We start from the raw sequence: 24,813 nt of genomic DNA on the forward strand, positions 1-24,813 counted from the left end.
ATAAAAATTATTACAATGTATTTATTGGCCACAATGGCAAATCCCTCTATAGCACTTGGGAAGCAGAAGATACGAGGAATGCTAGGCTCTTCCCACTAACTATGCAACAATAGCACCACCTATCACCAATTAAACACACAAAAGCTACAAACTCAGTATAGCAAACTTAAATTTACTTCTTAAATTTACCTCTCTACAAATTCCTCTGTAAACATTAATTTTCTAAATAAAATACCATTGCCATTATATACTGCAGCTCCTAAGTCCACATTTTATTCTTATAGAACAGAATTTTCAGTTTAGAAAAATCCTTAAAGGGTCACTTTGTTCAATCTCCCACCCAATGCAGTAAATCACACATTCTCTGAAATCCAAAAATTACCATCACCTCTTTGATTTTAAGAACACTTTCACCAAAAGGTAAATCACTAATACAGTCCAATTACATTATAGATGCATTACTGGCTACCTCCAAAGCTGCCAAGTCATTTACTTTTTGAAAAGAGATTGTTTGTTAGGCAATGGATAAACAGTATTCTTCAATATACATACTATTTCTACTAAGAATGCAATGAAAAATAAATTATAAAACAATACTGTAGGACTTCCCTGGTGGCACAGTGGTTGAGAATCTGCCTGCCAATGCAGGGGACACGGGTTCGAGCCCTGGTCTGGGAAGATCCCACATGCCGCGGAGCAACTAGGCCCATGAGCCACAACTACTGAGCCTGCGCGTCTGGAGCCTGTGCTCCGCAACAAGAGAGGCCGCGATAGTGAGAGGCCAGCGCGCTGCGATGAAAAGACGCCCCCACTTGCCGCAACTAGAGAAAGCCCTCGCACAGAAACGAAGACCCAGCACAGCCAAAAATTAAAAAATAAATATAAAAATAAATAAAATTAAAATTAAAAAAAACAATACTGTAGAAATTGCACTGACATTATAATTCAGAGTAATGAAAACCACCTCTCACAAATAAGGTTTATACCTATAACAAATCATAGTATTCTAACACAAAATTCACTGCTCTGTACTATTATTTCCATATGCCACAAGTCTAGCATTTAGCTTTTGGTCCTATCAAATAAAGCCTTAAAGCTAAAAAGTCTAATCACATTTAACTGAGCTGCTATACTAAATTATACTAAACAATAAAGAATAAAACAAACCTGTCTTGGCATATTCACAATATGATAAACGTTTGTTATCACTGGATTTAATACCCAAGAGCTTACTTTGATATACAAAAACATTCTGAAATCTGAACACACCATGCTTTTGAGCATAACGGCTTTTAAAACAAACCTAAATGCCCTATTCTATTCTAAGCTTCTACTCTAAATCCCTCTTTAAATGTACAGCAACAGGTAAGACAAAAAACATTAGGCGTGATTACAAAACGCATCTCCACATTCATTGCCGATCCTTCATTACCTCTAAGTTAAGGTCCTAGAATCTTTAATTATCACATCAGGGAAGGGAGGTGGGGGGAAGCACTATTACTATGTATAGAAGTTTGTGAATATGTTAAAATCAAAATTGTTAGAAGCATAATTCTAAAGTATCCTAAGTGAGTCACAAATGTCAAACTTCCCAGAGGAGAGAACTCTCCCAATAATATAGGCAAACTCTATACTGGAATACAAGTTCAGAACAGAGACAGTGCTAATAACGTGTATATAGATAAGACGTGCACATTTTAGGTAGGACACAGAGAGAATGGCTATGTCCTTATAGGCTCCGCTTTAGCTGCCGTTTTCAATTGCCTCTAATCATTTTATACAGTATGTTCACTGGCAATTTTGCTCTCAAATAAATGTCAAAACTGATGAAGTTTTTTTAAGGCTTTCAAAGTGATTTTTAGATTTCTTAGAAAGAGCTCATTGAAAACAGCAAAGAATCTCTGAGATGAGGATTTTACTGATCCTGAGAAGAATTACCAGGAGCTCTAAGTTCACTTTTAAACCAACAATAATAAATACAAGGGTAGAACTACAAGGAAGGCGTGTATCAAGCAATGTTCCAACTTCCTGGCAACTGCAGTAACTTGGGGAGAGGAGCAAACAGGGAGGAAACCTCTCCAATAGTTCCTCATGGGTCTCTGCCTTTGTTCTTACTGGCATTTTAATTTCTGATGACAGGCTTTTGTTGTTTGGAGCATAAACCGGACGTACCAGTTTGGAGGCACAATAAGGAGAACAAAGAATGATTTGTTCACACTGTTGGAAAAAAATCTTTTCCAACCATAGAAAATAGCTTTCACATGGTGAAAATATGCAAATTACATACCAAACCAAAAAGGGGTGGGGGGGAGTACAAGTTTAGAATCTCACAGCTCAACCTAAGGCAAAAGGAAATTATAACAGCCGAGACAATCATACACACAGAGAAAAGGCTATAAAAGCTGGGGGGGGAGGGGGGCTTTATAAGTGCTTTTAGAGAATTCTGAAAGCACATGAAGGTCACCTAGCCCTCAGAACCAAACTTGTTTCTGAAATCCTGATGACTTTTCAAAGGCATCTGACTACAAAATAGAAAATTCAATCAAACACAAAGGACAATAATAATTATGCTCTACAAAGACACAGAATTCGGACAATAGTACATATTTACACCCCCAACTTCCCTTTTAGACACTGGTCAAATGGAGAATTGTGGTCTCCAATTGATTCTTTTTAGCAAACTTTACTGAAAGATAACAGACTTAGCAGTAATACATAAATCTTAGGTATATGTACAGCTTAATGAATTTTCAATGCTAATACACCTCTGTTACCAGCAGAGACATCAAGAAACAGAACATTACAGATACTCAGAAGGTCCCTCCACACCCCTTCGCACTCACAAACCCAAGGCAAGAATAACCATAACCACTATCTTGACTTCTAACACTTCTCACACATAAGTTTTACTTCTTCAAATTTATTTAAATGGAATCACGTAGTATGTACTCTCTTGTGAATGGCTTCTTTCACACATTACATGCCTGTGAAATTCATTTGTATTGTTGCATATGATCGTAGTTTTTTATTTCTGTTGCTATATAGATTCCCATTGCATGAAAAGACCACAATTTATCTGTTCTACTGTTGGTTGCTGGACTTCTAGGTTGTTTCTAGTTTTGGGCTCATAAGATGTCAGGAAAAATTGCAACAAACTTTCAAATGGGAAAAAGATTACTGTGTGTTCTTCCAGTGGATTACCAAGAGTTATATAGTGGATCCTTTGGGATTATTTGATTCTATAAGAATCTGCACCTTTGTCTTGACTGGGCTATTTTACAATACTGTAAGTTGTAGAAAACGAATAGTAAGGCAATTGACTCTTGCCCACAGAAATGCAAATGAAACTTGTTTAGTAGATATACAATTGAATTCCACTCATAAAAAAGATTCCAAGCAGTATACACTTTCCCAACAGGCTATTAGCTAGGTTTGCATCTCTTAACAGGGTCATTTCAGCATTCCTAATTCCCTATATCTGTTCGTCAGATTCTCCTTTGAACCGGCGTTAACTTGTCCAACACCTCATTAATAAGTTAAATAAAATCTATGACACATGTCCATTTTACAGTTGTATGAGTGTCATGATTTTACCATTTTTTAACTGGTAACATCATAAGGAAGATTACTATGAATATTCTTGCACATGGCATTTAGTGACCATATTTAAGTATTTCTTTTGGGTATATACTACTGAAGTTGCTTCTGTATTAGAAATATGTGCATATTTTGTAGATTTTAACAACAGTAACTGAACAATTTACCAGTGTAAAAGAGTTCTCAACCTGCTCCACATCCAACAGTTGGTGTCATTCTGGTGGATGTTCAGTGGGATTCTCACCGTCATTTTAATTTGCATTTTCTTCAAAGGACGTTTCACCCTTTCATATTATTATTGGAATTTAGTTATACTCTCTCATGAGCAGTCTGATAAAGTCTCTTGCCCAATATATTTGCCTGATTCTAATAAATTTTGGATTTAGATCTATTATGCACAGTGAGTAAAATGCATAAATTAGCCTCCTTTGGAAAAGCAATGCTGCCTCAAACTAAATAAACAAACAGGCTTTATTATAGTGGCCCTCCATCAGGGCTCATGATGTAAGAGTTTTATCCTGGAGGACCCTTGATTTCCAGCATTATGACTGAATTCAAGAACTCATTTCAGCAGCTCTGGAAAAACTAGAGCTTTTTATACCTAACTGAATTCATATCTTAATTCCAAATCCAGTAATAAGCAATCTCTCCCCCCATATAAGGTACAATGATTGGGTTATAAAAAAATGATAGTCCTTGAAGTGGAAAAATGTTGATTTGTAAACATTCAAAGCAAATTCAGTCCCTATTAAAGATAGGAAACATACAAAAATTACTATCTTTCCCCTATAACTCAAGCAGTTCGAATACAAAAGGTATGATTAGCAGGTTTTTTTCCTTGATAAATACATCAGCAAGGTTTAATCTCTAAAAAACTTAAAAAGAGGTATTAATTTACCTATTTTTCAAAATGGCTACATCACATACAGTAGGGATTTTTACACTGGAAATATAAATTAAAAGACCAAGGGCTTCCCTGGTGGCGCAGTGGTTGAGAATCTGCCTGCCAATGCAGGGGACACGGGTTCGAGCCCTGGTCTGAGAGGATCCCACATGGAGCGGAGCAACTGGGCCCGTGAGCCACAACTACTGAGCCGGCGTGTCTAGAGCCTGTGCTCCGCAACAAGAGAGGCCGCCATAGTGAGAGGCCCGTGCACCGCGATGAAGAGTGGCCCCCGCTTGCCACAACTAGAGAAAGACCTCGCACAGAAACGAAGACGCAACACAGCAAATATAAATTAATTAATTAATAAACTCCTACCCACAACATCTTCTTAAAAAAAAAAAAAAAGACCAAGCCATCAGACATAAAAGACATCGGAAAAAGAATTCTTTGTGTTTATCTCAAGCACATCCTGACTTTCAGTCAAAAATATCTTTCACACCTGAGCTTTCCAAAAAGTAATGCCTCTGATTCCACTTGGAAAATCAAAGAGAGTAAAAGCAGCCCACAGGTAAGACCCTGGAAGTTTTATTCTTTTCCCAAAATCATGCATGGCCTATGGCAACAATGCCAACTGCGTACAGTATGACAGATAATCAGTTACAAAGATCACATCAGCAACATCAACGGTTCCAACAGTTCATTACAATAGAAAATAAACTGGACTTCTGTTTATAAACTATACAAATTTGCTAAATCTGAGTTTGGCTTTAAAATACGGGTAATGACATATCTATCTAACAAAGCAAAGGTGTTAAACTGTATATTTAAAATATGAAGCAAGAGAGTTAAATCAAGAAGATGCTTGTTAAATGAATGAACTGATAAATAAACGACTAAGTCTATGTTGGCATCATTATTCAGTCTTAATGGTACTTAATTTGCCTTTGCCTCCCTGTTTTCAAAACATGTTGTTAACATTTAATACCTGGAAATTTGTTATAACACCACATCATAAAACACATTTTGGTATAACTCATTATTGAACCCACTGGTATATTACTTCCTAAGCTTTTCAGCTCTCAAGAAAAGGACTACTATCAGAGTGGCAAGCAGCACCTCATCTGGGCAGCAGGTTTTATCACACTGGTCTTCACACTCCCACTCAAGATCAAGGCAGTCGCCACTCTCGCCGGCAAATATCCCACGCTCAATCCAGCCTTTCTGAGTTAATGTAATGTTTTTACCTGCAACAGGTTTTCTTACCAAGAGTGACGTAAAAACTGTCCATTTAAATAAACAAATGTAGAATTATCAATCTATTCTAATTGTCTCACATGTACCAACCACATAGACAGAGTTGAAATGAAGTCCTTAATAAGAACAGTGCTTCATTAAAGTTAAAAAGTAATAACAAATAAAACTTTTTCGTTAAGGAGAAAAATGTAAACTATGGACTTTAGTTAATAATGTGTCAATACTGGTTCACCAATTTTAACAAATGTACCTCGGGAATTCCCTGGTGGTCCAGTGGTTAGGACTCAGCACTTTCACTGCCGTGGGCTAAGGTTCGATCCCTAGTCCAGGAACTAAGATCTTGTAAGCCACGTGGCGCATCACTAATGCAAGATGTTAATAGGGGAAAATGCAGGGGATGAGGGATACATGGGAATTCTCTGTACTTTCTGCTCAACTTTTATGTAAACCTAAAACTGCTTTAAAAATAGTATATTAGTGTTTATTTTCATATATATGAAAAATGTGAAAATTCCACAAATAAATTTTAACCTTCCTTAATACCCACCCCACCCAAAATAGGGATAAAAGGTAAAAATATAGAGAGATGGGAGGAGCGAAGAGCCGATAACATTTTACACTAATTAATTCAGTTCCCAAAGTAACAAAAGGACCTTACTTGGTCTATTTAAATAAACAAGTATATAAGTTATCACTTTGCTAATTGTTTCACATGTAGTAATCATACATACAACACAACTGAACTGATGAAGTTCTTTAAAATGAAGATTGGTTCATGACAGTTTTTGGTGTTCTTTTTTTTAAAATAAATTTACTTATTCTATTTATCTTATTTTTGGCTGCGCTGGGTATTCATTGCTATGTGTGGGCTTTCTCTAGCTGAGGCAAGCTGGGGCTACTCTTCGTTGCAGTGTGCAGGCTTCTCATTGCAGTGGCTTCTCTTGTTGCGGAGCACGGGCTCTAGGCGTGTGGGCTTCAGTAGTTGTGGCACACAGGCTCAGTAGTTGTGGCTTGCGGGTTCTACAGTGCAGGCGCAGTAGTTGTGGCGCATAGGCTTAGTTGCTCCGTGGCATGTGGGATCTTCCTGGACCAGGGCTTGAACCCGTGTCCCCTGCATTGGCAGGCGGATTCTTAACCACTGCACCACCAGGAAAGCCCTGGTCTTTTCTCTTTCTTTTTTTCCTGGGCACACTGTGCTAACCAGGGATAGAACCCGGGCCCCCTGCAGTGGAAGCCTGCGGAGTGCTAATCGCTGGACTGTCAGGGAATTCCTGCCAGTTTTTTTAACTTACAAAGTAACAACAATAATTTTTTTAAATAAGGAGAAAAGGTAAATACATATATATATATATACACACACACATATATATATGTATATTTTTTTTAGTTAGAAAGGGTAAAAATTAAAAAACATAAAACAAGAGATAGGGGAAGGAGAGGGAAGTATCATCTTATACTAAGGTATTTGGTTCCTAAGCAACAGAAGGACAGCACGTAGCTACATGAGTAATGATCACACTACAAAGCAAGCTCTCTCTCTAGCTCTCTCTCACCCTGTGAGCCAATCTGATGATATATTTTCATTTTAGACATAAGGAAACAGAGAAAAATATTCCCCCTAAATGACCAGATCAAAGAGGCATCAGAATCTCCATTAATACTGTATTCAAAAACAGTTTTTAAACTCGGGGTTTTTTTCTTGAACAAGTCACTGCCAGGTGGTCATTTTATGTGTTACAGTTCTGCTCCAACAATATCAAAAACTTAAGATAGCACACACTGAAGAAAGTATTCCTAATGGTAAAAATGTAATTCTTTTGAAAGCTCCTAAAAGTAGGAGGAAGGAGGGGACAAGCTTTTTGTTTTATTTCTGCCTAGCTAACCACAAATGATTCAGTTAATGTCAGAGTGTCAGTATCTCCATAACCTACTCTGTATGCCATCAAGAAAAAAATGCAAACCACAAAAACCACCTAAAATGCATATTTGTGAGGACTAACAACTTATAGAACAGATATTTGCTAACCACATAAAGCAGACAGCAACCGAGTCTGTATTTTGGTCTTGACACTAAATTCAAAATACAAAACTTGAAGCAAGAAGGAAGTAAGTTTCAAAAACAATATGAAAACCGCAGAACATAAATAATGAATGGAATTTGTAATCATATTTTCATACTTCCAAATTTTTACACACATAGAGAGGAATATTTTAAGGCAACTTTAACCTTTCTCCTTCAGCCTGATTTTTGAAAGGAAGATCAAAGAAAAGCAGTTTAAACTCACACGTTCCTCCGGTTATGCAACGCAGATTTAGACATTACACTTCAAAACCCGAGCCATTACTTCAGCATCACCAATCCAAATACCATTCCAGAGCTTTGAAGCAGCCCTAATGGTATCTTCCATTTGCAAGTAACACTTCTGTAGTCAAAAGATCTTACTCAGGGTGGATGTTAATGTAAAACCACTCAGACTACACAGACACACACGCCTGGAGGCAGACTGGAAGGTGTTCAGAAGCCAACGTAACACCATTACAGAGAGTGTCAGCCTAGCAGCTGTCATAAACACTTCATAATCACTCAGACACACAAACTGGATTCCCTTTAACTCATTATTTTATTTCATGCTGAATACATGTCCAATTGAAAAGGGAAAGAGAGAAAACAGTGCTGCAGATAAGCCAATTTTGGCTTATAGACTTTTTCCACTTTTAAAAGAGTTTGTCATATTATACTCGTATTGTAAACCTACCCTGATATAATCTGTTGATTGAAGATAGCTTTGCAGTAGATATCTAACCAAAGAGAAACGGATTATATCAAAAAGAAGCCTAAGGTTTTTTTCTTCTGTAAAACAGATATCACACAAACTTGTAATATTGACAAGATGATAAAAAAAATGACTGACAGGGGCTTCCCTGGTGGCACAGTGGTTAAGAATCCGCCTGCCAATGGAGGGGACACGGGTTCGAGCCCTAGTCCGGGAAGATCCCACATGCCGTGGAGCAACTAAGCCCATGCACCACAACTACTGAGGTTGCGCTCTAGAGCCCGCGAGCCACAACTACTGAGGCTGCGAGCCACAACTACTGAAGCCCGTGCACCTAGAGCCCGTGCTCTGCAACGAGAAGCCACTGCAACGAGAAGCCTTGCACTGCAACAAAGAGTAGTCCCCGCTCGCCACAACTAGACAAAGCCCGCGCACAGCAACAAAGACCCAACGCAGCCAAAAATAAATAAATTTATTAAAAAAAAAAAAGACTGACAGAACCAATGGTCGCAGGAAATGGAGCAATTAGAACTCTCAGATATTGTGGATGTAAGTGTGTAATGGTACAACCCCTTTGGAAAGCTCCAGGTAATTTCTAATAAAGTTAAATACATGCCTAACCTATGACCCAGCAATTCTACTCCTAATGTACATAAATCTACAATTATGTTCATAGGAGCTTTATTTACTATAGCCAGAAGCCAGAAACACAAATCCTCATTAAAAGAAGAGCTAAACAAACTGTGGTACATTCGATCCATGGAATAAAATCCAGTAATGAAAAAAAATTAAAAATACAAACTACTGGTGGTAGTTTCCCTGGTGGTCCAGTGGTAAAGAATCCGCCTTCCAATGCAGGGGACGCAGGTTCGATCCCTGGTCCAGGAACTAAGATCCCACATGCCGCGGGGCAACTAAGCCCGCGTGCCACAACTATTGGGTGCACCTGCGTGCCACAAACTACAGCGCCTACACATCCTAGAGCTCGCGTGCCACAACTAGAGAGAGAAAACACGCACGCCACAACAAGAGAGAAGCGCACCCACCACAACGAAGAGACTGCGCACCACAACGAAAGATCTCGCATGCCTCAGCGAAGATCCCGTGTGCCACAACTAAGACCTGACGCAGCCAAAGAAAAAAGGAAAATAAATAAAAATTAAAAAACAACTACTGCAACATGCAACAACATGGGTGAATTTTTAAAAGACATAGTGCAAAGGACAGACACAAAGTAGCACATACTGTGTACCTCTACTTATGTGAAGTTCAATGAGGCAAAGCTAATCTATGGTCAGAACAGTGATTACCTTGAGGCTAATAGTGACTGGGGAACTTTCTGAGTAAGAAAAATGTTCTACATTTTGTTCTCAATGGTAGTTTGACTTATTTGCATATAAACATATATAAAACACACACACAGTCATCAAACTACAGACTTGAGATTTGTACATTTTATAGTATATATATCTTAATTTTTTAAAAGTGTCTGTCATAAATAAACAGTGGTACCTCCAGACAGTGGAATATTACCCAGCACTAGAAACAAGTGCGCTATCAAGCCATGAAAAGACATGGGGAAAACTTAAATGCATATTACTAGGTGAAATAAGTCAATCTGAAATGGCTACATACTGTATGATTCCAGCTATATGACATTCTGAAAAAGGCAAAACTACATGGACAGTAAAAAGACCAGTGGTTGCCAGAGAAGGGTGCCCACAAGACTTTTAGAGCAGTGCATACATAGGCAGAACACAGAGGATATTTAGGGCAGTGAGATTATTCTGTATAACCCTATAATGGTGGGTACACGTCATTATACATCTGTCAAAACCCATAGCATGTACAACACTGGAAGTAAACCCTAATGTAAATGTAAATGTAATGGACTCTTAGTGATAATGATGTGTCAGTGTCAGTTCATCGATTCTAACAATGCCCCACTCCTGATGTGGAATGCTGATAGCAGGGAGGCTGTGTGTTTGGGGGGACAGGAGGTATACGGGAACTCTTCGTACTTTCAGCTCAATTTTACTATGAACCTAAAACTGATCTAAAAGATAGTCTTTTGGGGGACTTCCCTGGTGGTGCAGTGGTTAAGAATCTACCTGCCAATGCAGGGAACACGGGTTCGAGCCCTGGTCCAGGAATATCCCACATGCACAGAGCAACTAAGGCCATGCGCCACAACTACTGAGACTGCACTCTACAACCTGCGAGCCACAACTACTGAAGGCCGCGCACCTAGAGCCCGTGCTCCACAACAAGAGAAGCCACCACAATGAGAAGCCCGCGCACCACAACAAAGAGTAGCCCCAGCTCGCCACAACTAGAAAGAGCCCACGCACAGCAACGAAGACCCAACACAGCCACAAATAAATAAATAAATTTATTTTTTAAAATAAATAAAAAGTAGTCTCTTTTTTAAGGCATCTATTAAAGAAGCTGAGCTGGTTAAACATGAGCTTCAATTTTTTTCATCTGTAAAACGGGAATAACACTAACTAGTTAAATTGACAGGATAATGAGACAATAATGGGCAATGTGCCTAAAATAATGTGTGTGGTACATTCCAGTTATTTTTTTAAATAGTTGCCATTATTTATATTAATATTATGAAACTTCACTATGCAACACAAGTGTCAAAATTCCCCAAAGCATCCCAACACTGCTCAGCTACAGCACTCTATTCAACCCTCCAACGTAACACAAATCTCATAGACCAGGGCTTCTCAGCGCTACTGACATTTTGGACTGAACAATTTTTGTTGTGGGAGGTTGTCCTGTACATTGTAGGATGTTTAACAGCATCTCTGGCTTTTATCCACTAGATGCCAGTAGCAGCTCCTAATAGTGACAATAAAAAATGTCTGCAAACATAGACAAATGTTTCCTTGAGGGCAAAATCACTCCCATTTGGGAAGCACTGACATAGACTGCAATTATGTAGTGACATCGCGCACAAGTAAAATATGATCTCCTCAAGGCAGGGCTCAGCCCTTAGTTACATTTATACCTCCTAATACGTGGCATAGACCCTCAAGTTTCAGTATGGCTGAATGGAAAAATGAGACTTCTGTTAATTAATTTAAACAAGAAGATTTTAGGGAGAAGGGATGGATTGGGAATGGAATGGAATGAGAGCAAACAGCAGAAGATTATGAAATTTAGTTTGGATCTTTCTGATATTGAGTCTCTAGCACACTTTGATGAAAACATCCAGCAAAAGGCTGAAATCTTGAAACACATTTATTAAACATATATACATGTGCATATATACATATACACGTACATATGTAAATATATATGTAAATAGACACACACACACAAACACACACACCCTACTAACTGTTAGACAATGTACTTGGCACCAGAGATACAAAGACCATTAGACATGATCACAGTTCTAGAGAGTCTTATGAAGAATTCTCCCAACTGCTAATGTAAAATCAAGATTCCCAGAAAATACTGAAACTCACAGGTAAATTGAATCAAAAATTAGGAAATCAGAAATTCTCCATTTCATTCCTTTGGTCCTACGTCCAAAATTCAAACATTAAATTGAATATGAACAAAATTTAGAAAATAGAAATCCTAGTTCCATTTCTTTTTAAGGTCCCCAGAAAACTAATACTTTCTATTATCTCACTCTTCCCATCTGAAAAAAATGAGACAACTGATTATTGACAATCAACTTGAATGAATATTAAGGGAAAGAACAGGTTTATAATGGATAGTTTATAATACAGTTTATAATGGATAGTTTATAATGGATTTTAATATTTAAAAATACAGATATTCCAGTTCCATTTTTAAACAATTCTTACTAAAGTGGGTGTGTGGTGTGGGTGTGTACATATATATGCACAGTAACTCTTTGGTATTCTTAACTACACGCAACAACTTTTCCCATCAAATTATATGTACCTAAGCCAGTAGTTTCAATCAAAATTTTCTCTGGAGTTGTGGTTCTTAACCAGAGGATGTTTGGCAATGTCTGGAAACGTTCTTAATTGTCACAATTCAGAGAGTTGCTTTGGGCATCTAGTAGATGGAGGCCACAGATGTGGCAACTACAATGTACAGAACAGCCCCCCATAACAAAGAATCATCTGGTCCAAAACGCCAATAATGGCAAGAATGAGTCACAAACATATATAATTTGTATTTGCATACCTTCATGCATTATAATTTTAGTTAATTTCTTATTTAAAAGAGTATTAGCCTTGGGCTTCCCTGGTGGTGCAGTGGTTGAGAGTCCGCCTGCCAATGCACGGGACACAGGTTCGTGCCCCGGTCCGGGAAGATCCCACATGCCGCGGAGCGGCTGGGCCCGTGAGCCATGGCCGCTGAGCCTGCGCGTCCGGAGCCTGTGCTCCGCAACGGGAGAGGCCACAACAGTGAGAGGCCCGCGTACCGTAAAAATAAATAAATAAATAAATAAAATAGTATTAGCCTTTTAAAACAATTATTTATTAATTTTGTTATCACTTCTGATAGTTCACATCAAGCTGACCAATACTCTTTAAACCAGAAATGTACACATAGGGAAAGAAGATAAAAAGCAAAGGCATAAATGAGAACCGTGTGATCAATGCACACTCTGCCTAGCTGCAAATAACCCCTAGGCCAGGGTTGAAGAATATTCATATGTGGTCAATAGAAAAAAAAAATGGGACTTAAGTCTCAAGATTAATCATTGTGTCTGCAGATGAAAATCTGAGTTCATATCCTATGAATCCATCTAGATAAAGTTCAAAATGGGCAAAACGACCATAATTTATGGTGTTAAAAATCAATGTGGGGGCGTGGGATGAATTGGGAGATTGGGATTGACATGTACACACTAATATGTATAAAGTAGATAACTAATGAGAACCTGCTGTATAAAAAATAAATAAATAAAATTTAAAAAAAGAAACAACATAGCGACTTCCCTGATGGTCCAGTGGTTAAGACTCTGTGCTTCCGATGCAGGGGACACCGGTTTGATCCCTGGTCAGGGTACTAAGATCCCACATGATGCTCAGCACAGCGAAAATAAAAGAAAAACAATATAGTAGGTCAATTATATCTAAATAAAACTGGAAAAGACAAACTACAAAATTTTTTGAAAAATCAATGTAAATGTCTATTTCCTGGTTTTGATATTGTACTACAGGTCACATAAGATGTCACCTCTGGGGGACCCTGGGGGAAGTGTACCCTGAACTCTAATATTCTGCAACTTCCCATGAGTCTATAATTATTTCAAAGTTAAAAGGTTTTAAAAATCAATTTGAAAAGAGACCAAAAAACAAAAAAGAAAGAGCAAAAACACAGAGCTGGCAAGAATTACATGTTCATATTTGGTGGGGAAAGAACGGTCCTTTCAGGAAATGGTGCTGAATGAGTTAGCTGTTTTTTTTTTTTCTTTTTTTAATTCAAAAAAGCCTTGACCCCTATGTCATACCGTACACCAAAAATTTCAAAAGGATTATAAACCTAAAGATGATAACAACAACCTTCTAACAGAAAACACAGGAGAATATCTTCATGGCCTTAGAGTAAACAAGGATACAAAAAGCATTAAGAATAGAGTAAACCAGGCTTCCATGGTGGTGCAGTGGTTAAGAATCCGCCTGCCAATGCAGGGTACACGGGTTTGAGCCCTGGTTGGGGAAGATCCCACATGCCGCAGAGCAAATAAGCCCGTGCGCCACAACTACTGAGCCTGCGCTCTAGAGCCCGTGAGTCACAACTACTGAGCCCGCACACCAAAACTACTGAAGCCTGCGCGTCTAGAGCCCGTGCTCCACAACAAGAGAAGCCGCTGCAATGAGAAGCCCACACACCACAACGAAGAGTATCTCCTGCTCGCCGCAACCAGAGAAAGCCCGTGCACAGCAACAAAGACCCAACGCAGCCAAAAATAAAAATAAAAAAAAATAGCGTAAACCACTTAAAATCTGATCTGGATTTCTTTCATCAAAAGACAATATTAAGAAAGTGAAAATGTAAGAAAACCTATAAAGAAGACTATTAGGACAAATGATGAAACCGGAAAATGGACTGTGGATTACAAAATAGTATTGTATCAAATTTAAATGTCCTGGTTTTGATAATAGTGCTATGGTTGTAAAAGATAATGTGCTTACTCCCAGGAAATACATACTGAATTATTTATGGAAAAGAGGGGGGGCATAAATTCTCCTACTTATAAATGGTTCCGAAAAAAATCTTCACAGGAAAAAAATAAAAATGAGAGAATGATAAAGCAAAAGGGGCAAAATGTCCTTTATTGGTAAATCTGGGTAATGAGTAACAGGAGTTCCCTGTAACAGTTATAAAATTTTCTGAAAGTTTAAAATTATCGCAAAATAAAAGCATCTTTAAAACCCCACAATGAGATACCAACACATACACAAAAAAATTATTAAATTAGTAAGATTGACAATACTAAGAGCTAATGAAAATGTGGAGCAAATGAAACTTTCATACATTGCTGGTAGGAGTACATATCAGTAAAAACACTTTGGAAGACTGGTTGGCAATATCTACTAAAGTTAAACATACACCTACACTATGACACAGTAAATCCATTCCTAGGTCTATATCCAAGAGAAATGGGTGCAGCATATATCCACCAAGGAACACTTACAAGAACGTCAGAGCAGCTTTATCCATAATGCTCAAAAAGTAGAACCAACAAAAATGTCTATCAGGTGTATAACGAACTTTTAAAAATGCACTGTGGGACTTTCCTGGTGGTCCAGTGGTTGGGAGTCCGCCCTCCAATGAAGTGGACACGGGTTCAATCCCTGGTCAAAGAACTAGGATCCTACATGCCGGGGACAGCTGGGCCTGCGCACCTCAACTACTGAGCCCGCGTGCTCTGGAGCCTGAGCGCCACAACTCAAGAGAAGCCTGAGTGCCACAACGAAGAGCCTGCGTGCCACAACCAAGACCCAACACAGCCAAATAAATAAATAAATAAATTTTAAAAAAATAAATAAAATAAAATGCATTGTATTCATGATAAGATAGTATATAGCAAAAATGAGAACAAATTACTTCTACGTACGATAACATGAAAGAATCTCATAGTCACACTGTTGAGAGAAAGAAGCCAGACACAAAAGAATAGATTGGGTTATCTATGTCCCCCCATCCCCCCCTTTTTTTAAGTTCAAGAATAGAAAAAGCTAATCTCTGGTGATAGAAGTCAGAATAGTGGTTACGTGGAGGTATGAGGACAGTATTGACAGGAAAGTGGCATGAGAGACTCCTGAGTTGCTCCAAATGTTCTGTCTTAATCTGAGTGGTGCCCAGAAGGTTACATACACATATAAAAATTCAGTCTGCACACTTACGATCTGTGCACTTTATGATATTTAACATACGCAGTAACATTTATAAGAAAAGAAAAAGCTGTCTTCCACACACTCGTAAGTCAGCTTGTGTCCAAAGAATATCTTCCATTTTAGAGTAGAAACACATCAAAATACTTCAAACAAGAAAAATACCAATTTATAATAAAATTTCAAACTCACTTTTCAAATCAACAAAAGTCACATAAAGCCACTATTTAAACATTGGAAAGACTAAACTTCAGATACAAGACTTCTCTAAAGTGACACCTTAAGAAACATACACTACAAAAAAAATTGCCTCTACTAATATGAATGGATTCCACAAGTTACTTCAATATTATTCTTCATTTCTGCTTCTATTCACTCCATGACACCCAAAGATCTTTCATTGCCAGGTGACTAAAGAGCCATCCATTACTTCTCTTTCCAGTAATAAGACAGTGGACCAAAAAAAATAAGATACTCTCAACAAAGGCAATTTTTTGATTTGGGTCCATACTCAAACTTTCTCTGCTTGCCAGTTACCCAAATCACTGACTTTATATTGTTCCCAAATGAAACCCATAAAAATTGTTTCCTGGCTAGCAATCTTGACATGGCAAGGTCTGTTGGCATCCAACTTCTAACAAATAATAAACTAATTGGAATTCACCTCAAATATGTCCTTGCATGTTTTCTCTAAAGTTTTTTGTGTAAAGGCAACACAAAAAGTGTAAAAGCTACACTAAAAGCTTTAGGGCAAATCTTTCAAGGGAACAGCTATACTTTTCTTAGCTCAATGTGTTAGCGACACCTAGTGTTATTCCTTTGCAGTATATTCAAAAGCTCCAAGAAAACACTTCAAATCTTAACTTACTGAACCTAAAAATATACTGTTTCATACAATGCAACTCTCATCTTCTAGGTGCTGTAATGAATACATTTTCAAGATGTGTTTAAGATATTAAGCATTTCAAAAGAGGATGAGAAAGCTAAGTAACCATTTAACAGCAAAAGAGTATGGAAAAATTTCAGGACTTTTTACAAAGGTACTATCTTGAAAATTTTTAATGGCAACACTTTATTATTTAAACTATACAGTGCAATTTTGCCTTATAAAATTTTCAACATAATGTAAGTCTAATTCTAATAATCAAATTCTATTTCTTCTAAAACTATGCCATCTTACGTACCAGGCAGCACCAGCCCCAAATCAAGATCTTGGAAACATCTTTGATTCTTCTCTTCTAAATGTTTTATCAGATACCAATACAACTAACTCAGTTCAGGCTCTCAACGTCTCCCAAGTAGACAATGTGAAACTGACGGGCCTCAGCCGACAAGAGGAGCTCAGACAGCTGGGACTTGTGAGGCTCGGGCTCCGTGCCCGCATCCAACAACAGGAACAGTGACAACCATCAACGGCCTTAGTTGCTCCACGGCATGTGGGATCTTCCTGGACCAGGGCTCAAACCCGTATGCCCTGCATTGGCAGGCGAATTAACCACTGTGCCACCAGGGAAGTGAAATTGACTCCTAACTGGCCTCATATCCTTTTCTTTTCTCCTTTACTCTCTATTCATTCCAAAGCCACTGCAAAACCAACCTTTATTAAATATGGATTTTGTAATGTATCTCTGTTACTCAAAGATTCTTAATGAATTCATACTGGCTGAAATATTAATAAATCCAAATCCTCATCCTGCAATTCAAATCTCCTCCCTGAAACTTCTATATCTCATTGCATGTCCACGGAGAGCTTACAACCACTAAAATGAATATTAATGATCATAGAGATGTTACTTGTGCTAAATGAAATAATACATGACGGCACAATGTCTAAAACACACTCATTGTCATGAACAACTCCTCCTCCAACTGGTTGCCCGCTGATACTGCTTGTCAAACCATGTTATGAAGGCTCAATTACTTTTTTTTTTTTTTAATTTCCATTCTGGCACAAACAGATACGTCTGTAAATGACAAACACAGGTTTGGATGATGCGCAACTGGCAAACAGCTATAGGTTTCCAAAAGCTTACTCTCAACTTCTGTACTTATCTTGTTGCAAACAGTAACAAACATTTCACTGACTATCAACAGTTCATAGACGAGCAACAGTGCATAGTCCACAAACTCACCATCTTTCCACCCAAATCTGCTCCTTATCACTCTCTATTTTTTAAAATAAATTTATTTATTTTATTTATTTATTTTTGGCTGCGTTGGGTCTCTGTTGCTTCCTCTAGTTGCAGCGAGTGGGGTCTACTCTTTGTTGTGGTACGCAGTCTCCTCACTGCGGTGGCTTTTCTTGTTGCAGAGCACGGGCTCTAGGCGCGCGGGCTTCAGTAGTTGTGGCACGTGGGCTCAGTAGCTGTCACACCCTATTTTTATAAGAGGCATCACTGTCTACCCCTGTTCAAAGTTCTCCATTGGCTTCTACAACTCAATTTTTTTAACTGGCAAAAAAACTGTACAGATAATCCCTAAAAGATATTCAAATGGCCAACAAATATATGAAAAAGCATTCAACATTATTAGTCATCAGGGAAATGCTAACTAAAACCGCAAGGTATCACCCACCAGAATGGCTAAAATTAAAAAGATGGGACTTCCCTGGTGGTCCAGTGGCTAAGACTCCACGCTCCCAATGCAGGGGGCTCGGGTTCAATCCTTGGTCAGGGAACTAGATCCCACATGCCACAACTAAGAGTTCGCATGCCGCAACTAAAAAAAAAAAAATTAAAATGATGGACACAACACCAAATGTTGGCAAGGATATAGTACAACTCATACATTGTTGGGGGAAATGTAAAACGATACAACTACTTTGGAAAAAAGGTTTGGAAGTCTATTATAAAACTAACTATATTCCTACCCTATGAAGCAACAATTCCACTTGTAGATATTTATCTAAGAGAAATAAATGCATATGTTTACAAAAAGACTTACAGAAGAATCTTCACAGCAGCTTCATTCATAACAGGCAAAAGCTATTAATAGGCCAGCTATCCCTCATTAAGAGAAGGGATAAACTATGGTATATTCATATATTGGAATACTATTCAGCAATTAAAAGGGACAATCAACAAGAGTGAATCTCATAAACATTATGCTGAGTGAAAGGAGCCTTACACAAAAAGAGTCCATACTGTATAATAGTACAGAAAGTTCTAAAACAGGCAAAACTAATCTACAATGGAAAAAAAAATAACAGTGGTTGTTTCATGGATGGGATGGAGGAAAAATTGAGAATAGGCATGAAGGAAATGTCTTGAGTGATAATCAAGATCTACTGTATATCTTGACAGAGATTTGGGTTGCCATGCACTTGTCAAAGTTCAGGAAATTTACATATTAAGATTTGTGTATTTAATTGTGTGTAACTTTTACAATAAAAAACTAATCAATGGGGCTTCCCTGGTGGCACAGTGGTTTAGAGTCCGCCTGCCGATGCAGGGGACACAGGTTCGTGCCCTGGTCCGGGAAGATCCCACATGCCACAGAGCAGCTGGGCCCGTGAGCCATGGCCGCTGAGCCTACCCGTCCAGAGCCTGTGCTCCGCAACGGGAGAGGCCACAACAGTGAGAGGCCCGTGTACTCCAAAAATAAATAAATAAATAATTTTTTAAAAACTCATCAAATATTGAACTTTAGTTAATGCAAAAGTAGTTAGGGGAAAGTATGCTGATGTTTGCAATTCACTTTGAAATGCATCCAATAAGATCTACAGGTGGAGACTAAGTATAGTAAAAATTTTCATGGTATAATCTAGGTGGTGGGCATAGGTGTTTTCCCTGCGAAACTTCTGAAGTTCTTCCAATGGTACAAAGCTCATTTTGTAAGCTTTTACCTTACAAAACTCTAGCCCACCACCACCTCTGAGACACCATTAGCATTCTCCACCTAGTTCCACCAAATTGCCGCCTTGCTGTTCTTTAATATAGGAAACATAATCCAGACTTCCCTGGTGGCTCAGTGGTTAAGAATCCGCCTGCCAATGCAGGGGACACGGGTTCAAGCCCTGGTCCGGGAAGATCCCACAGGCCATGCAGCAACTAAGCCCGTGTGTCACAACTAATGAGCCTGAGCTCTAGAGCCCGTGAGCCACAACTACTGAAGCCCGTGTGCCACAACTACTGAGCCCGCGCACCCTAGAGCCTGCGCTCTGCAACAAAAGAAGCCACCGCAATGAGAAGCCCACACACCGCAATGAAGAGTAGCCCCCGCTCGCCGCAACTAGAGAAAGCCTGCGCACAGCAACAAAGACCCAAAAATAAACAAAATTTTTAAAATAACAACATAATCCTATGAGAGAGCACTGCCTTTGAATGCCCCTCCCTCAAATACCCATAAGTATCACTCCTCCACACTTCTGCTCAGGGGGTCTTTGAGAAAGGCTTTCTAAGACCACCTCATATAATATAGCAACCCACAACAATATCAACCACCACACCTTAACACTTGGTAACTTGTTTATTATCCAAGCATGGTACATGTTTATTATCATCTTCCCCACCCTCCAACCCACCTACCTAGAATGGAAATTCCATAAGAATAATGGTTTTGTTTTGCTCATTGTTGTTTTCCCAGCACCTTGAACAGGGTCTGACATATAAAAGGCAATCAATAAATCTTTTCTGAGTGAATGAATTAATAAATGAATGAGGTGAGAATAAATGGCATGGCTTTACAAGAATGCAATTTGGTAAATCTATCAAGAGTTTTGGTATATTTACTTTTAATGAACTCTCCAAATTACATGATCATAAAGATATTTATCTCAATATTCTTTAAGAAGAAAAAAACTTAAGAAATCTAAATCAATGTCCCAGTAGAGAGAAAAGAACATTTCCACCTCAGAGCCTCTGACTTCACTACTTGCTGTTCCAATCTTACTGTGGCTAAATCTTAATTAACTTTTATGCCACTTCCTTATTATATATACTCTCTTATTATTTTCTTCATATTACAATTTGTCTATTAATTTTTTTTTTTTCCATACGCAGGCCTCTCACTGTTGTGGCCTCTCCCGTTGCGGAGCACAGGCTCCGGACGCGCAGGCTCAGCGGCCATGGCTCACGGGCCGAACCGCTCCGCGGCATGTGGGATCTTCCCGAACTGGGGCATGAACCTGTGTCCCCTGCATCGGCAGGCGGACTCTCAACCACTGCGCCACCAGGGAAGCCCTATTAATTTATTTTTATTTAAATCCATTTCTCCTACTAGCTCCATTTGAGCAAAGGCCATATCTATTTTGCTCAAAATACATACTTTATCCAAGAATTGTAATGAATAAATGAACAATTTTTACGTTCTCACAGTTCATGGCATCAAGTCAATCTATGTGTAAAACTGGCAGAAAAAAAAAATCAAGAGTGTAAGCAAGAGAGGGTGGGAGGAAGACGCAAGAGGGAGGAGATATGGGGATATACGTTTATGTACAGCTGATTCACTCTGTTATACAGCAGAAACTAACACAGCATTGTAAAGGAATTATACTCCAATAAAGATATTAAAAAAAAAAAAAGAGAATGTAAGCAAGATATTTTAAAATAACTGAAGTCCCCACCAGGGACTTCCCTGGTAGTCCAGTGGTTAAAATTCCTCGCTCCCAATGCAGGGGGCCCGGGTTCGATCCCTGGTCTGGGAACTAGATCCCACATGCCGCAACTAAGAGCCCACATGCCGCAACTAAAGATCCTGCATGTGGCAGCAAAGATCCCGTGTGCTGCAACTAAGACCTGGCACAGCCAAATAAATAAATAAATAAATATTTTTTTAAATAAATAAAATAAAATAACTGAAATAAATGCAAAGATAACAAGAGCTGAAAGAACTATGGGAGTTAAGAAAGGAAGGATATACAACTACTGTTTTTTTCATATGACTCCCATAAAATTACTCGGTCTTTAGTCCATGCACATGTATAACTTTGACTTTTTTTTTTTTAATTAAGAATTTTAAGCAAGAGAGCCTATACTTACATTACCAAAAAGAGGCAATGTCACTGTTAGGCACAGGTGGGAAAAGGGCCTATGTATCCAGAATATCAACATCACAAATAATCATTCTTTCGTATGTTGCATCAGATGTGTTGAAAGAAGGGGCCTGACAGCTTGGGAAAGCTATGAAAGCTGGTGTTTTCCTGCAGCCATCTCATATACAAAGTGGTAGTGATTGGGCAGTAGAGAAATTACTTCTGCACAGTTCTGCTTCTGAGCTAACTCCACTTAACTATATTCCTAGATATCATCTAAGCTTTATTCATATTTGTGCACTTACATAAATAGACAATTTTTTTACATGTTTAGCCAGGATGTTTATTTTCTTAATCTGAGACTCACAGGTGGGACAGTTACATAAAATCAACAGAAGGGAACCCTGTGCACAAACTTGAAGAAAAAACTGAGCTGTAGTTTGGACAGGGTTTGATTTCTGGCCACCCGCACTTACTGAAAAGCAAATACAATTTATGGTCTGCGAAGATCCCTAAGAGCCAGGATTATTTCTAGGTTGACCAACATAAGCTCCCCAGTGTCTAGCACATGGTAACACTTAAATGATTACTGAATAACTGACTAGTGATAAACAAGTTTCAGAAGGGTTTAGTTAGAGTAATGGGTAACAGTCACACTAGTCTATAAAAGATGAATATATGAAGGTCCTTCGTAACCTATTACAATGAAAACTAAAACTAAGGTGCCATACTACTTGCATGGCATATCTTCTGCTATCACATAGGGGAAATAGAGCTCTTAGATCATGGGCTTTGAATCTGAAGTCAGAACTGGGTTTGAATTCCAATTCCACCTCTTATAAGTAGTGTGACCTTACCACCTGTAAAATAGGATAACTTCTCCCTCACAGTATACAACAGATGAGATAATGTGTATATAAAGTTCTCTGAACATAGTAAGAGCTCAATCAGTGCAACAGAAGGAGCTTATTTTTCCAAACTGCCTTCTAATTCTTGAACCAGTCCTCACGGGGCTATACTACTACAACAGTAAACAACTGTCAGGGACTTCCCTAGGGGTCCAGTGGTTAAGAATCCACCTTCCAATGCAGGGGACTCAGGTTCGATCCTTAGTCAGGGAACTAAGATCCCACATGTCGCGGGGCAACTAAGCCTGCATGCTCTGGAGCCCACGCACCACAACTAGAGAGAAGACCGCGAGCTGCAACAAAAGATCCCGCATGCCACAATGAAGATCCCGCATGCCACAACTAAGACCCAATGCAGCCAAATAAATAAACAAATAAATAAAAACAACTGTTAGTCAATGAAAATTCCATGAAGAAAAGATTATTTAAATCTCTCAAAATACAATCTGGGCATAAGAATTACTGTAAAGAAGTAATTTCCTCATAAGACCTTTAAGTTACTCAGAACCAGACAAAAATTAACTATTAAAAGTGATACCTCTAATTATAACCAAAGCAAGTGGGTAGCCTGAGTACCACCAAAGAAATGTGCTCAATCCAGTCAACATCCCTAATCCCACAAGGCCCAAGCTTGTTAAAGCTCTAGCTTCCTCTTTGCCTTCAAGTCTGTCAACAGTGTAAAGAATCAAAATGTAGTCTCTATTAATAAGAAAAAGTTAAATTCACAAAATCCTCTCCTCTTGAACACAACCTAGAAATATTTCTCTTGGTAGGAAAAAGCAAGCAAGCAAAGACTGTCAACGCTTTTAAGTCCTTTGTCTATGCCTTTGGCGTGATACTTAAATTACAAACAACATTGCAGGGCCTTGAAAAAACGTCAACTACACACCCCCAAAGGCAAAAACACGAGGACACGCATTCCATGACATACCAACAGGATTCTTCTATCTCTGCAAAATAATGCCAATCTTTAAAAGAAAGAAATATAAAACCTAAAATCCTAAATACTAATAATATGATATATAATTATTATAAGATTAGATGGAAGACCAAAGTTCATTATAAGTGATTTATCAAAGAATAAACAATAATTTTACTTAGAATATTAAAGAATTATGCAGTTCAATGTATTCATTACTTAATAATCTTTTAGCCAAATTCTGCATTCAGGAACATCCTGAATTTCATTAAATTTGAGGTAATATATGTTTGCTTATAAATCCTTTAAGAAGTAACCATAATGTGCAAAAAAATCAAAAAGGGAAAAAAATTCTAGCTGAACCACCCACTAACAAGAGGCTTCAAACAATGTGGTAAATGCATCTATTAAAGGCACAAATTAAAATTCTATTGGCTCCAGGCCTCTAACTGCAAAAAAAAAAACACACAATAAAGGGTCCACCCGCCAACTCCCCCCCACACCCCAAAATCTGGAGGAGAGACATGATATCTAGGCCATGCCAAAGAGCAGAATATAACTAAGTACACGCCAAAGTATGCAGTCCCTACTACACTTCACTGAGCTGTGATCCTACCAAGCCTCTTCCTCTTTTAGTACATTTTATTTTTGGTCATTCCAAAGAGGAACACGTAGGATTGAAGAGGGAAACTGGGAATAGAATTTGGCAATTTAAAACATTTATTAAAATTATGACTTATCCTATATAGATACACAGACACAAAATAACCTTTGTTCAAATTCATGTATTACATCACTGTTTCTAATAGCAGAAAGGGGGTGGAGGTGGGGGGGAATTTTAAGTTTTTCCAATAAAAGGAAACAAGTTATGTAAATTAAGGAAAATCCAAAAAACAGAATTATAAGCAGTTATAAATTCCATAGAGAAGCTCTCTGAATACTGATTTATAAGTAAAAAACAGCAATGTACAGACTGAGTTGTATAATATGTTCCCTTCTGTTAAGGAAGGGCAGGCTGGGAGAATTATATGTATATATGTTCTTATTAGCATAAAATATAGCTATAAGGAAAAGAAACATAACTAGAAATCCTAGAAAACTAGAAACTGCTCAAGATAAGGGAAATTGGGGAGAGTAGTGGTAGGGAGTTTTGTTACCCAC

The 24,813-nt window shown here is 38.3% G+C and overlaps 1 protein-coding gene across 11 annotated transcripts in view; it reads right to left on the reverse strand.

Moving 5' to 3' along the window:
* The window catches only part of BCAS3 (BCAS3 microtubule associated cell migration factor), a 574,874-nt gene that overhangs the window by 528,801 nt on the left and 21,260 nt on the right, over nt 1–24,813 (reverse strand). The window lies entirely within an intron of this gene.

Source organism: Stenella coeruleoalba, assembly GCF_951394435.1.
Source record: "Stenella coeruleoalba genome assembly, chromosome: 19".
NCBI lineage: Eukaryota > Metazoa > Chordata > Mammalia > Artiodactyla > Delphinidae > Stenella > Stenella coeruleoalba.